This window comes from Hemicordylus capensis, chromosome 5, assembly GCF_027244095.1.
Source record: "Hemicordylus capensis ecotype Gifberg chromosome 5, rHemCap1.1.pri, whole genome shotgun sequence".
Taxonomy (NCBI): Eukaryota; Metazoa; Chordata; class Lepidosauria; order Squamata; family Cordylidae; genus Hemicordylus; species Hemicordylus capensis.
The window spans coordinates 167,157,146-167,169,596 of NC_069661.1; the positions used below are offsets into that span (position 1 = coordinate 167,157,146).

Consider the following 12,451-nt stretch of genomic DNA (forward strand, 5'->3'; position numbering starts at 1 on the left):
CCACATACATACGCCACCACCACCACCAACTCCAAGTGCAAAAAGGCCAATTTCATGCTGTGAAAAAGGCCAATTCCATGCTAGGGATCATTAGGAAGGGGACTGAAAATAAAACGACTAATATTATAATGCCCTTATACAAAACTATGGTGTGACCACACTTGGAGTACTGCGTACAATTCTGGTCACCACATCTTAAAAAGGACATTGCTGAACTGGGAAAGGTACAGAAGAGGGCAACCAAGATGATCAGGGGCCTAGAGCACCTCTCTTATGAAGCAAGATTACAATACCTGGGGCTTTTTAGTTTATAAAAAAGACGACTGCGGGGAGACATGATAGAGGTCTATAAAATCATGCATGGTGTGGAGAAAGTGGATAGAGAGAAATTCTTTTCCCTCCCACACAACACTAGAACCAGGGGTCACTCCATGAAATTGATTGCCAGGAGGTCTAGGACCAACAAACGGAAGTACTTTTTCACACAACGCATGATCCACTTGTGGAACTCTCTGCCACAGGATGTGGTGACAGCCAACAACCTGGATGGCTTTAAGAGGGGTTTGGATAACTTCATGGAGGAGAGGTCTGTCAATGGCTACCAGTCGCAGGGTTGTGGGCCACCTCCAGCCTCAAAGGCAAGATCCCTCTGAGTACCAGTTGCAGGGGAGTAGCAGCAGGGGAGAGGGCATGCCCTCAACTCCTGCCTGTGGCTTCCAGCAGCATCTGGTGGGCCACTGTGCGAAACAGGATGCTGGACTAGATGGGCCTTGGGCCTGATCCAGCAGGGCTGTTCTTGTGTTCTTATGTAATGCAAATGGAGTACTTCAGTATGTTACCTTATAAGAAGCATAAATTATTGTTGTAATATGTATTAGAGAGCAGACTCTTTATTTGTAAAAGTGTGCAATGGCTGTGCAGCATAGTAGCATTAAAGTGCTAGTGTTAAGCCAAACATAAATGCCTTCTGAATATATACTTTTCTCCTCAATACTTATGAGAAGTAAGTCAGCATAAGATCAGAAACTATCTTTAGTAAGTAATACCTTTTGCACATGTTCTGAAGTACTCCACCCTTCATAATTACTTAACTGGTTATGGCATTATGCAAAGATGGTGGCTTTGGCTGTTGTACTGCCACACTCTGCAGCGGGGATGCAGAGAATGTTTGGGCTGGAGGTTTTTCACATGTGGCTCTATGCCTCCGGGTATCTGAAGAGGGAATCTGCTTTGCAGCAGATTTGACACATTTTAATTCGAGAGATTAGATGGACCATTCACATAACCATCAGCACCTCCATCAACACCTTCTCTGAAGGTGTTGATGGAATTCAACACCTGGATGGAATTCAACACCTGATGGAATTCAAATTCAGGCTAAGCCAGAATTTGCAATCTCTCTTTGGAGAAAAACAAAGCCCTGTCTGTTCTAATCCCTGATAGCCCACAGGGAGGCCATCTTAAATCCAGTGAATATGTGGACTGGCACACTCCAATCAGGAGTGGATTTGGGGGAATAGCCCTGTCTGTAAAACCTCCTGGTGGCTTGTATTATATATGGACTGTTGCATCTCATTGTGCTCTGCATACCATATTGAAATACAGAGTGAAAAGTGTATCTGAACAGATAGATATTATTTAGAAAATTTCCATAGGTAATGCTAATGGTGCAGAACCTGGGAGCAGCTGACCTGCAGTATTAGAAAAGGAAATATCCATCCATGTCTATCAAAAATGGGGTTTCAAACACAAATAATTTCACCTTTGGTGAACCGCATAATAAATTCTACAATGTACTTAGAAGGATTGTACAAAATCAAGGACCCCATAAAACAGTTTGGGTACTTACTGGAATACCAAGCAAGGTTCCAGCCCTTGGATCATATATCACTAACTTGGAAAGCAAAGCTAAAACGGAGGGTGACAAAGGTTGGAGCACAATATTTTTCAAGAATCAGATATGTGCACTGGAGTGACATGAAGGCATGGGCTCAGGAGCATGTCTCGGATAAACAGCTCTGGATGGACTCAGGCCAGGTATGCTAGATCACGAATTAGGTTTCAGGAAAGTGGGGGCAAGGGCCGAAACAGCAGAAACTGTAGGAAGTCACAAAATTCCAAACTTCTTAGCTCAGAAAATGTGGAAGTGCTCCATAAAGTAGCTCCAGGGATAAATTCAGATTAGAGGAAGCAGCACAAGATAAGCAAAGCTGAACAGAAAAATCATTGTATGCATATTTGCCTATTGTTAGCCTTTTGCATCCTGAAGATCACCCAGATTTCCTTGCAACTCATTTCCACTACTGGAATCTTTTGCTCATCAGCTTTCGTCAGACTGCAGCACTCAGCCATGGCAAAATTATCACAAAAGCCTTCCATTCAGTCTCCCCAAACAGAATGACTATTTAAATCATTTTGCAGATTCAAGCTGCGCATAATATTGTTCAATCAATTTTGTTAGCAACTCAAGTTGGAGGAGATCAAATGTGAAGATGCTAACGATGCATAAATCCAAGACTATTCTTGTTGAATACAGCATAAAAGAAAAATACAAACTTGGCTTCTTGGGATGTGCTCAGTGATTTAGTAATACAAGATGTGTGCCTTTTTTTAAGGGGGAAAATTGAAATACGTTACCAGTTCATCATTGCAACAATGAAATCTGATTTTATAGTGATAATGTAGTTCAATCTCATCATGGCTTCAGCGGGTGCTACAGTTAACAATGGGCACTGACGTGAGATGTTCCAAATCAAATTGAACGGCTGCAAACAGTAGAAACTTGAAGAGGATGTCCATGACTAAATCTCTCTCTCTCTTCTCTCTTTCTTCCCCTCCCTTCATTTTGACCAAGATATTAATGTGTATTACAAAGTGATAAACAATTCTGATAACTGTAGGCAAGCCTAGGGTGGCACAATTTAAATTAGTCAATAAAGGTTTATTTAAACAAAATGCAGTAGAGCCTGGGAGTGAGTGTGTGTGTGCATGCACTCACATTTCTTCCTCCCTGATTATTTGCAGTAATTTTCTTCTTAAATTAATGGATCTAATCGATCTCAACGTCTATGAGCATTCATTCACTGAAGTTGCTTGTTTTTGATCAGGCCCTAAGTGAATATGGCTGCCGTGAAGGTTTAGAATCAAGAATGTCCCATGCTGGGTCAAAAACCACTGCAGCAAATAGACAATGCTGAGTGGAGGAAGGGGGAGGTTCTGTTTGCAAAATTTGGGCTGCAGTCCTAAGCACACTTACCTGGAAGTAAGCCTACGGACTCCGATGGGATTTACTTTGAAGGAAACATGGTAGCATCAAGCTGGTGGAATAGAATAAGATGGTCAGAGTAAAAGTAGGGCCAGCTTTTCAGAGACAAGGCAAAATGGCTGCTTCGGGTGACAGATCTGGGGCACTATTAAGAGAGTAGGAAGCAGATTTGACTGATAGGGGCACAGTCTACCTGGAAGTCCTGCACACACCCCATTGAAATGAATAGGATTTGCTTGAGCATGTCAGTGTGCTTGAACTGTTCCCTTCATTTCAATGAGGCTTTGCTAATGATTGTGTCTCATTTTGATTTTCTGTTTCTGACACCAGCATGTGTTGGATCGGCCTTGTTATCTGATTGAGTCAGCTTCTTTTTAGAAATGCAGATAAGCGTTACAGTTGCCATATGTAAGCTGTCTTGAATTGCTCCATGTAGCAGCTGTCATCACATAGGAAGTGGCTTGTATGCACAGTTTACTAAATGGCTGGGGCAACCTCCCAAGCAAGCACAAACCGCTGTCATCATGAAAATTGCCACACAGCATGGTGGGTTGCTATATGTTAATCCACATGTGTTAACTGCCTCTACCTGTTGTAACATCTGAACTCACCCAAATGTTCTCTCTTTCTTTTCTGACTAGTTTAAGGACCCAGTAACGTATTTAATGGAATAAGGAAGAGTATAGTCATAATTGTAAAGGTAAAGTGTGCCGTCGAGTTGGTGTTGACTCCTGGCAACCACAGAGCCCTGTGGCTTTCTTTGGTAGAATACAGGAGGGGGTTACCATTGCCATCTCCCATGCAGTATGAGATGATGCTTTTCAGCATCTTCCTATATCGCTGCTGCCTGATATAACTGTAGGCCTTGCTTTATACTGTGGTCTTGACCATATTTGTACCTTCTCTCATGAACAGGATGCAAACATACTCTTACTATGACGACGAAGAATATTTATACAGTCATCCGCCAACCATGAGGGTTCCGTTCCTGGAAACCCTTGCAGTTGGCAAATTTGTGGTTGACGAGGCATAGCAATGCATGGGAAATTGGGTTAGGGGAATTGCGGTTGGAAAAGAGAAAAAATAAGGTTAAAAAGTAGAAAACCCACCCCCTGTTCCCCAGAAATGATCCCCTGACCCCCGGAAATTGCCCCCAAACCTCCAAAAATCACTCCCTGACCCTGGAAATGATCTCCCAAACCACCCAAATTTGAAGAAAATGTCACCAAACCACGGATACTTGGGTCGTGGTTGCTGAGATCGAACACAATTTCCCAGCCACAGATACTCAAATACAGTTGTTGGCAAGGGAAAACTTCCAACACAAGTGCTCAAAGCAGTTTACATACAAAAATAAATAAGTTGTTTCCCTGTCCAAAAAGGGCTCACAATCTAAAATGAAATATAAGGTAGACACCAGCAACAATCACTGGAGGGATGCTGTGCTTAGGTTGGATAGGGCCAGTTGCTCTTCTTCATTAAATATAAACTTTAACATGTTGTTCTAGTAAGAACTAATCTGCATACTTTCTTTTCACTTTCTCTACAACTGGAATAAATTTGGTTCAAATGGAGGTCCACAATTTTGATCCCTTGCACCTCAAATGTTCATATGTCCGCCATCTTGGATTGGGGTGGATAACATCATTACAAGCTACACCACTGAGCTGTCTCTTTTTTCACTCACTATAATTGTACTTAATTTGGTTCAAATTGGTTAGACAGTCCACAAGTTAGTGCACATGCACCTCAACGGTTTATGCATCTGCCATTTTGAATCAGGGTGAATTACATCATCACAAACAATCCCATTTTGGCATCCTATGTGTCCCTACAGCTGAAGCAAATTTGGTTCAAATCAGTTAGGCAGTTCACAAGTTAGCCCACTTGTGCCTCAAAATTTACTTGAATTGGGGTGGATGACATCATCACAAACTACGCAGGTGAGTTGTCCCTGTGTCCCTACAGCTATAACAAATTTGGTTCAAATTGGTTAAGCGATTCACAAATTAGCCCATTTGTGCCTCAAAAATTTAGATGTCCACCATCTTGATTTGGGGTGGATCACAAACTATGCAGTTGAGGTGTCCCTGTTTCTTTTGACCTCCCTACAGCTGAAGCAAATTTGGTTCAAATTGGTTAGGCACTTCATAAGTGCACCCACGTGCACTTCAAAGGTTTACTCATCTGCTATCTTGAAACAGGGTGGATGACATCATCACAAACTATGCAGTTGTGGTTTCCCTGTATGTCACTCACTACAAATGTACCTAATTTGGGATTCTCAACATTGTGTCCCCAGATATTATTGGAATTCAAGTCCCATAATCCCCAACCAAAGGCCACTGGGGCTGGGGATTATGGGAGCTGAAGTCCAATAACATCTGGGGACCCAACGTTGAGAACACCTGTGTTAGACAATCCACAAGTTTGCTGATTTGCGCCTCAAACATTCACGCGTCTGCCATCTAGGATTGGGGTAGATAACATCATCACAAACTGTGCCATTGAGGTTTCCCCATGAGCCCCTACAGCTGTAGCAAATTTGGTTCAAATTGGTTTGGCGGTTCACAAGTTAGCCCACTTGCACCTCAAACGTGTACGTGTCGGCCTTCTTGAATTGGGGTGGATGACATCATCACAAACTGTGCTGTTGAGTTGTCCCTATTTGTCCCTACAACTGTACCCAATATGGTTCATAACTGGTCCAGGCATTGTGAAGTTGAAAGTGAGGTACACACACAGACACACAGAATGCTGAGTGATCTCATATGCCTACTGGAAAGTAGACTTAAAAGGCACTTTAAAAGGTGCCTCTTTGCTCAGTTAGCAGGCGTATCCATGATAGCAAATGGGATATTTTCTAAATACTGTTTAGAAAATATCTTCCATATTCAACTGCAGGTGCAAATATAGATCTCCGGAAGAAGAACTCATTGAAGCTTTGTTCTTAGATGTGTTGGTGTGTTGCAGATTGCTTCCAACCTCCCAATTGCTTGGAGAGATTGCTTTGGGGATTGGCGATCGCTTTATGTGACTAATTCTCTGCCAGGTGGGCAGAGACTGTTTGGCAAAAGTCAGGCGGACAGTTTGGGCACTGGACTTGGGCAGGTTTGAACAAAACAACTACTGGGAACACGTGTGTTCAGTTACCAATATTTTCTACACACTGAACTTGCCGGTGGTTGTGTGAAGCCACCCATTGCCATAGTTCACTAGGGCACTATGTTTCATTCTAGTTCAATATCCCCATATTCATTAACGATACCTTAAGAGAGGGAGTCGAAGGGATCACTGTGACCAACAGTTCATTACATTTTCTTTTTCTTAAAACACGGCTGTGACAAAAATGTCTATTAAAATAATATCCTATTTTTGCTTTGAGTTGAATATTTCTTTAAATGTCATGTTAAAAGAGCATAATAAAGTGGTGTTAGCAGCCTGGATAAGAAGTAACCTTTTTATATATATCATTTCATATTGGAGGCATTTGCTCGTAGATCACTCCCAGGCCTTGTGAATCGTTGCAGAATAGAGCTTAACTTAAGTTTGATCGTGTCTTCATAGTGTGCATGCAATCATACTCAAAAGTCATTCTACTGGCACATCATCCTATTCAAAGAATGAGAAGGCATCTTCTCTAAAAGAGTTTGCTTTAATAAATCTATAATATGTAATATATAACAGTGGTATAAATTTTTATTTATTTATTTATTGCTGAATTTCTATACTGCCTTTCATTAAAAACAACCCCAAGGTGGTTAACAAAAGTTAAAAACATACAATAAAAATGACAATTAAAATATTAAGCTAAAAATATAAAACAAATCTAATTTAAAATCATAAAATACAGGCATAAAAACACATAGACACATGTCTATGTGTCACCCCATGGAAATCAATATACTTGTATACATGTTTAATACAAGGAAAACTATCAAAATTAAGCAAAGTGTTGCATATATACAAGGTTCAATACAATTTTAAACTCGAGTGTGATTGTTCTGAGAAAATTAGTTAAATGAACAGATGCATTCTACAAAAACATTCCCTGCAAGGCTGGCTTTATTCCAAATCAAAGATTTCAGTTTGCAAGTAAACAGTGGAATTTTATTGCTGCGAACCTAGAAATGCAAACCAAACTGAGAATAAAGCTGTAATCCTTTGGCTCCATTGTTTAGTGTTTACTTTTTTGCAAATCATTTTTTATTTCAGTTAATATCCATGATCTCTGATGTCTGGTTTCTTCAAGATTCAAAACAGAATGATCAAGGGGCTCCATCTTCCTTGAAGGGGAAGATTTTAGTTTAGAAAATGTCGACTTTTTGTTTTTGTGTGTGTGTTTTGTTTTGTTTTTTAAGGTGACTAGAGGAGGACATGATTTAGGCTTATAAAATTAAACAGTGGGGTGCCGGGGGGAATGTAATAAGTTTTTCTCTTCACCACCCTAGAACCAGGGTTTATTTTATAGGGATGTGCACGGAAATCTTCGGCGCCGGCGGGGGTAGCACTTTAAGGGTGGGGGAGGGTGTACATTTCCCCCACTGGTGCGTTGTTTTTATTAAGCCCCTCGGGGCGGCAGCGTTCCTCCCTGCCTCCCCGTTTTCCCCATCAGCCGGAAGTGGCCGGAAGTGGCGAGTGCGCATGCGCCCGTCGTGTGCGCCCGCCCTTAAAGCGCTACCCCCGCCAGCGCCGAAACGCCGAAACCGCCCCCAGCGCCGAAACGTTTCAGAGGCCTTCATAATGGCCTCCGAAACGTTTCAGGCACATGCCTATTATTTTATCCTACTCTTCCTCCAAGGAGACCAGAGCAGTGTTCATTGTTGGTTTTTATCCTCACAATAACCCTGTGAAGTAGGTCAGACAGGGATAATCAACTGGTTCAGAGGAGTCAACCAGTGAGTTTCATGGCTGAACGGGGAGTTGAATGTGGGTCTCCCCAGTCCTGGTCCACTACACAATGCTGGCTTCTTCTCCATGCACACTGGGATGTGCAAACATGCCAGATATTTTCTTTAGGGGATCCCTATTATTTATTTCAGCTCTGAGTTTATTGGCTTGGAACCACATCTTGTGGCTATTCCAGGGACAGTTTCACTTAACATGCCCCGACCCTTTGCATTTAAAGCATCTTTTTGGCTTTGAAGAGATTGAGGCTATTCACACGATTGCCCTGAGCGGGCAAGGAGGGCGCAGAGGGAAGGCTGCCTTCACCATACCTCCCCCTCCACCCCCGACAACCAGTGCACCTCCCGCGCGCCCACACAGGCAGCCCTTCTCCGTGAAGCACAGCACAAGGTGGAGGGATCCAGGGCTGGAATTTCTTCTGCCCTCCAGGCATCTCTCAATGCAACACATGTTGCATTGAGGGTTCCTCACTCAGAAGGGCGCTCTATGTGCCCATCTCTGTGACTCCCTGGGCTGAACATAGCCCAAGGAATCGCACGATTCCCGGTAGCCAGGTTAAGCGCTGGAGAGGACCCTTAACCTAACCGCCGGGTTGATTAAGGGGATTAGGTGGGCGGGGAGTGGAAGGAATCTGTGAGGATCTCTCCAGTTTTCACAACCAGCCTAACCCTGCAGCCCAGGCAGGGTTAGGCTGGCCATCAGAACAGCTTCATTGTTCATTTTGAGGGGACAGGAATAAAAAAATCCTTTGCATCTTCCCAAGGCCTTGGATTTCTGTCACATCTTTCCTGTTCTTCTAATCTTCTTTCTGTGGCATTATTTGGGGCTATCCCTTTCTCACAGACTTGCGCCATTGTTTTCTCTTAGGCAGAGAAAACTGTTCTTCTTTTGCAGCAAAAAACTCAGTCTCAAAACCAAAACTTCTTCCTGCCTTGTAAACTTTTACTCTGCTTCTTCTTTTTTAACAAAATCTAGACCTGTTTCAGTGTCAACACAAAAAAACAGCACCTAAGCAAATTTTCTGGATATTCTAAACAAATCTGTGCTTTACTCACATTCTCATGCACCTAAAATCAGATCACACTGCTTGTGAGGCCTCTGTTCCATTCCGATCTGACACAGGGCGCTGTTGAATAACCTGCCATCATATTATATTTAACCAGTCATTGGTATATCCTTAGATCTGATCTAGTGCAAAGTTGGCTGATAGACATTGCATTGTTTCAACTCTGAATCAAGCTGATTAAATATATAGCCCTAATGGCTACTATGCAAGGGCTATATTAGACTTTGTATTAAGTATATCATCATTTTCCTTTCTTTTTTTTAAACAAATAGGTGCCACAGGAGATCCTAGGCTGGATTGGGACCACAATACATGGACTTAAAGCCCACCCACCCCTGCCCAGCACCAATGAAAATCATCCCCCTGATGAAAGGTGGACTTCGAAGAAACAAGATTTTAAAAAGTATTGACACTTTGAACTTTGATGCTGGAGAAGACTTTTGAGGATACCATGGACAGCCAGGAAAACAAACAAATGGGTCATAGAAAAAATCAGTCCAGAATTTCCACTTGAGGCACAAATGACTAGGCTCAAACTATCATACTTTGGACACATTATGTGAAGATCCAGCTCCCTTGAGAAGTCCATAATGCTGGGGAAAGTTGAAAGAAAGAGAAGACGAGGACAAGGACCAGCAGCAAGGCAGATGGACTTGATTACAACAGCAATGAATGCACCACTGAGAGAGCTTAAAGGCCAAGTTGAAGATAGAGAATTCTGGAAAGAATCTATCTATGTGGCTGACACACCGACTTGATGGCACTTAACCAACCAACCAACCAACCAACTAATCAATGCTGCAATTTGGTCCTGGGGCAAAGCTGCTATTGGCACTGGAGCAATAGCTTCCCGGAAGGTAGAATAAATCTTGTATATGTATACAGTGGCCAGATGGAAATGAGGACAGGATTTCTATGCCTTTAACAGATGCATAGAAGTGGGAATTTCAGAGGGTGCAGGTTGTGATTAAGGCAAAAGAAAACCAGCATCTGCTGCAATTCCTGCTTCTGTGCATCTGTAAAAGGTATGGGAGCTCTGTCCTCTCTTCCATCTGGCCACCCAATGTCTGTATATTTGTTTGTTTCTGGAAACACCGAAACAATTCCCATATTGTCTGCATATGTCAATGCATTATGTGCTCTCTGTTTTGCCAACACTGCAATCAAGAGTCTGTTCTGCAGCTCTAAGTTTCACAAATGTGTCAAGTCAGATTAGAATTGCATGATGTCTGCAGTTTCAGGAACCGGTCCATGAACATGTCTCACTGTTGTTGCTGTAGAAGCCAGAGGTAAGAGTGGTGGCACGCAAGGAATGGATTAATCAAAAACACCACAGTTGCCTGTATGAAAAGAAGGAGGTTTGGGGGGTGGGGAGCAAATGCACAACAAGGCTCAAAGTGTTCTCTTCAAGATCAAATTGCAAAAAATAGCAGATGTGTTGGGTGAGAATATGAAGATGTGTTTTACTGCATCATAACCAGACACATAAGTGCTCCTGAGCCATTATTATGTGATCTGAAACACAGGGGTGAGAGCTGTTCTTCTCTCTAAATTGCACCCCTTGGTGTGCATACATGGGGAACTTTCCTGCTCTATGTGCAACTCTGAAACATCCACTTTGTGTGTGGCTTCTTTGGGGCTCTGGAAAATGTCCATTGAGCCATATATTTAGACAAAGGAATTACTCCACAGCCCAGTTCAGCTGTGATGCAAGATCATGGTTGGTTTTAGTCTGAACTTTGAGCTGTGATCTGCCATTACGTCCAAATTCTGAAATCATAGTTACTGCTGTTGTTCCACCCTCACAGCTCCTTTGACTATAAAGAAAAGTAGCCGGAAAATGAGGATACGGTTTGTGTACAGAAGGGGGTTGCTGCTTTGCAAGACTGGTGACTTTACTGCTTATATTTCAGGAGAGGAAGGGTTGCTTGCAACTAATATAGTAACCAGGTATATTGGTTGGGATTGGGGTGGGGGAAAGGTTGCATCCTGGTTTTACTTGAGATTTGGACTTGAAGATCCAAGAAAGTGTGTGCGGGGTAGAACTAGGAGCTGGGTGTATGTGAAGTAACAAAGGTTTCAGTTATGTTTGCCCCAGTTGCTACTGATTGGGAGAATCAAGACACCTTGGCAGCTGCTCTCCAGACATATTAAATGCCCTTTTGGAGAGGAAGCAGGTACATTACCAGTGCAATTTACTCTTCTTCTGGGGAGTGGTGTTACAGACCAGGCCTGATTTATACACCAAATATGCTCATTAGCTAGTATACAAAATTAGGTCTGGCCCATAATGTCATCAAGTTCTTTATATGGTGACCCGTGTGTGATCTGGGCGCAAGAGGAAAGGAGATCAAACCACTCCTGAAAGGGTTCAGTGGGCTTTATTGAGTATAAAGACTAACAACATAATCTAGCAAAGCAGAAAGCAGAATACTCTAATAATATCAGCAACAGTATTTCCTAACCAGCACCAATATTCACCCGTGTGCCTAACTACATATGCATGGGTATTTAAATCTTCCTAGATCAGGGATTCTCAAACTTGGGTCCTCAGGTGTTATTGGACTTCAACTCCCATCATACCCAGCCTCAGTGGCCTTTGGTTGGGGATTATGGGAGTTAAAGTCCAATAACACCTGAGGACCCAAGTTTGAGAATCACTGTCCTAGATCCTAATACATTTCAGATACAAGCAGAAAAGGGAAAAGAGGGTGTGTGAAGGCTGCGGGCTGGCATGGTTTTGGGAGGTTAGTAGAAGGGAAGAGGTGGGGGGGAGGAGAAGGGAGCCGGGAAAGGATGGAGGGAATTCCCAAGGCTTGTAACGGAGCAGCATAATTACCAGGATCAGAGGCTGGAGAGAGACGGATCACTTCAGCTGAAGGGGTGAGGCGCTGGCGGAGACAGGAGTCGTGCAGTTGTTTCAGATCATAGCTGAGAGCTCCATGGCTGGGGAGCCTTGACTTCTCACTGCGCAGTGAGAGTCATAGCCTCTGAGCACGGGCAGAGTTCCTGCTTAGCCCTGAGGCTGGGCAGCAAACTCTGGGAAAGCGTGTGAGCAGATCTTGTTGTAGGCACAAGAATGCTAACTCTGTCTCAAAAGCCTCATTCTTATAGTCATTTTCTCTTTGATCCTTGAATAGGATCTATTCAAAAATCTCCTCTTTTCCTGTATGTCCAAAAAGGTGTCAACTTCCTGCCACCTTCTGAGCAAG

General features: G+C 42.9%; 1 long non-coding RNA gene across 1 annotated transcript in view; it reads left to right on the forward strand.

Moving 5' to 3' along the window:
• Positions 1-9,821, forward strand: part of LOC128325883 (uncharacterized) — a 48,481-nt gene extending 38,660 nt beyond the window's left edge. Inside the window, exon 3 of the long non-coding RNA XR_008307705.1 lies at positions 9,512-9,821. This is a non-coding gene — a long non-coding RNA (uncharacterized LOC128325883). The remainder of the gene's footprint in view (positions 1-9,511) is intronic.
• Positions 9,822-12,451: the final 2,630 nt, after the last annotated feature.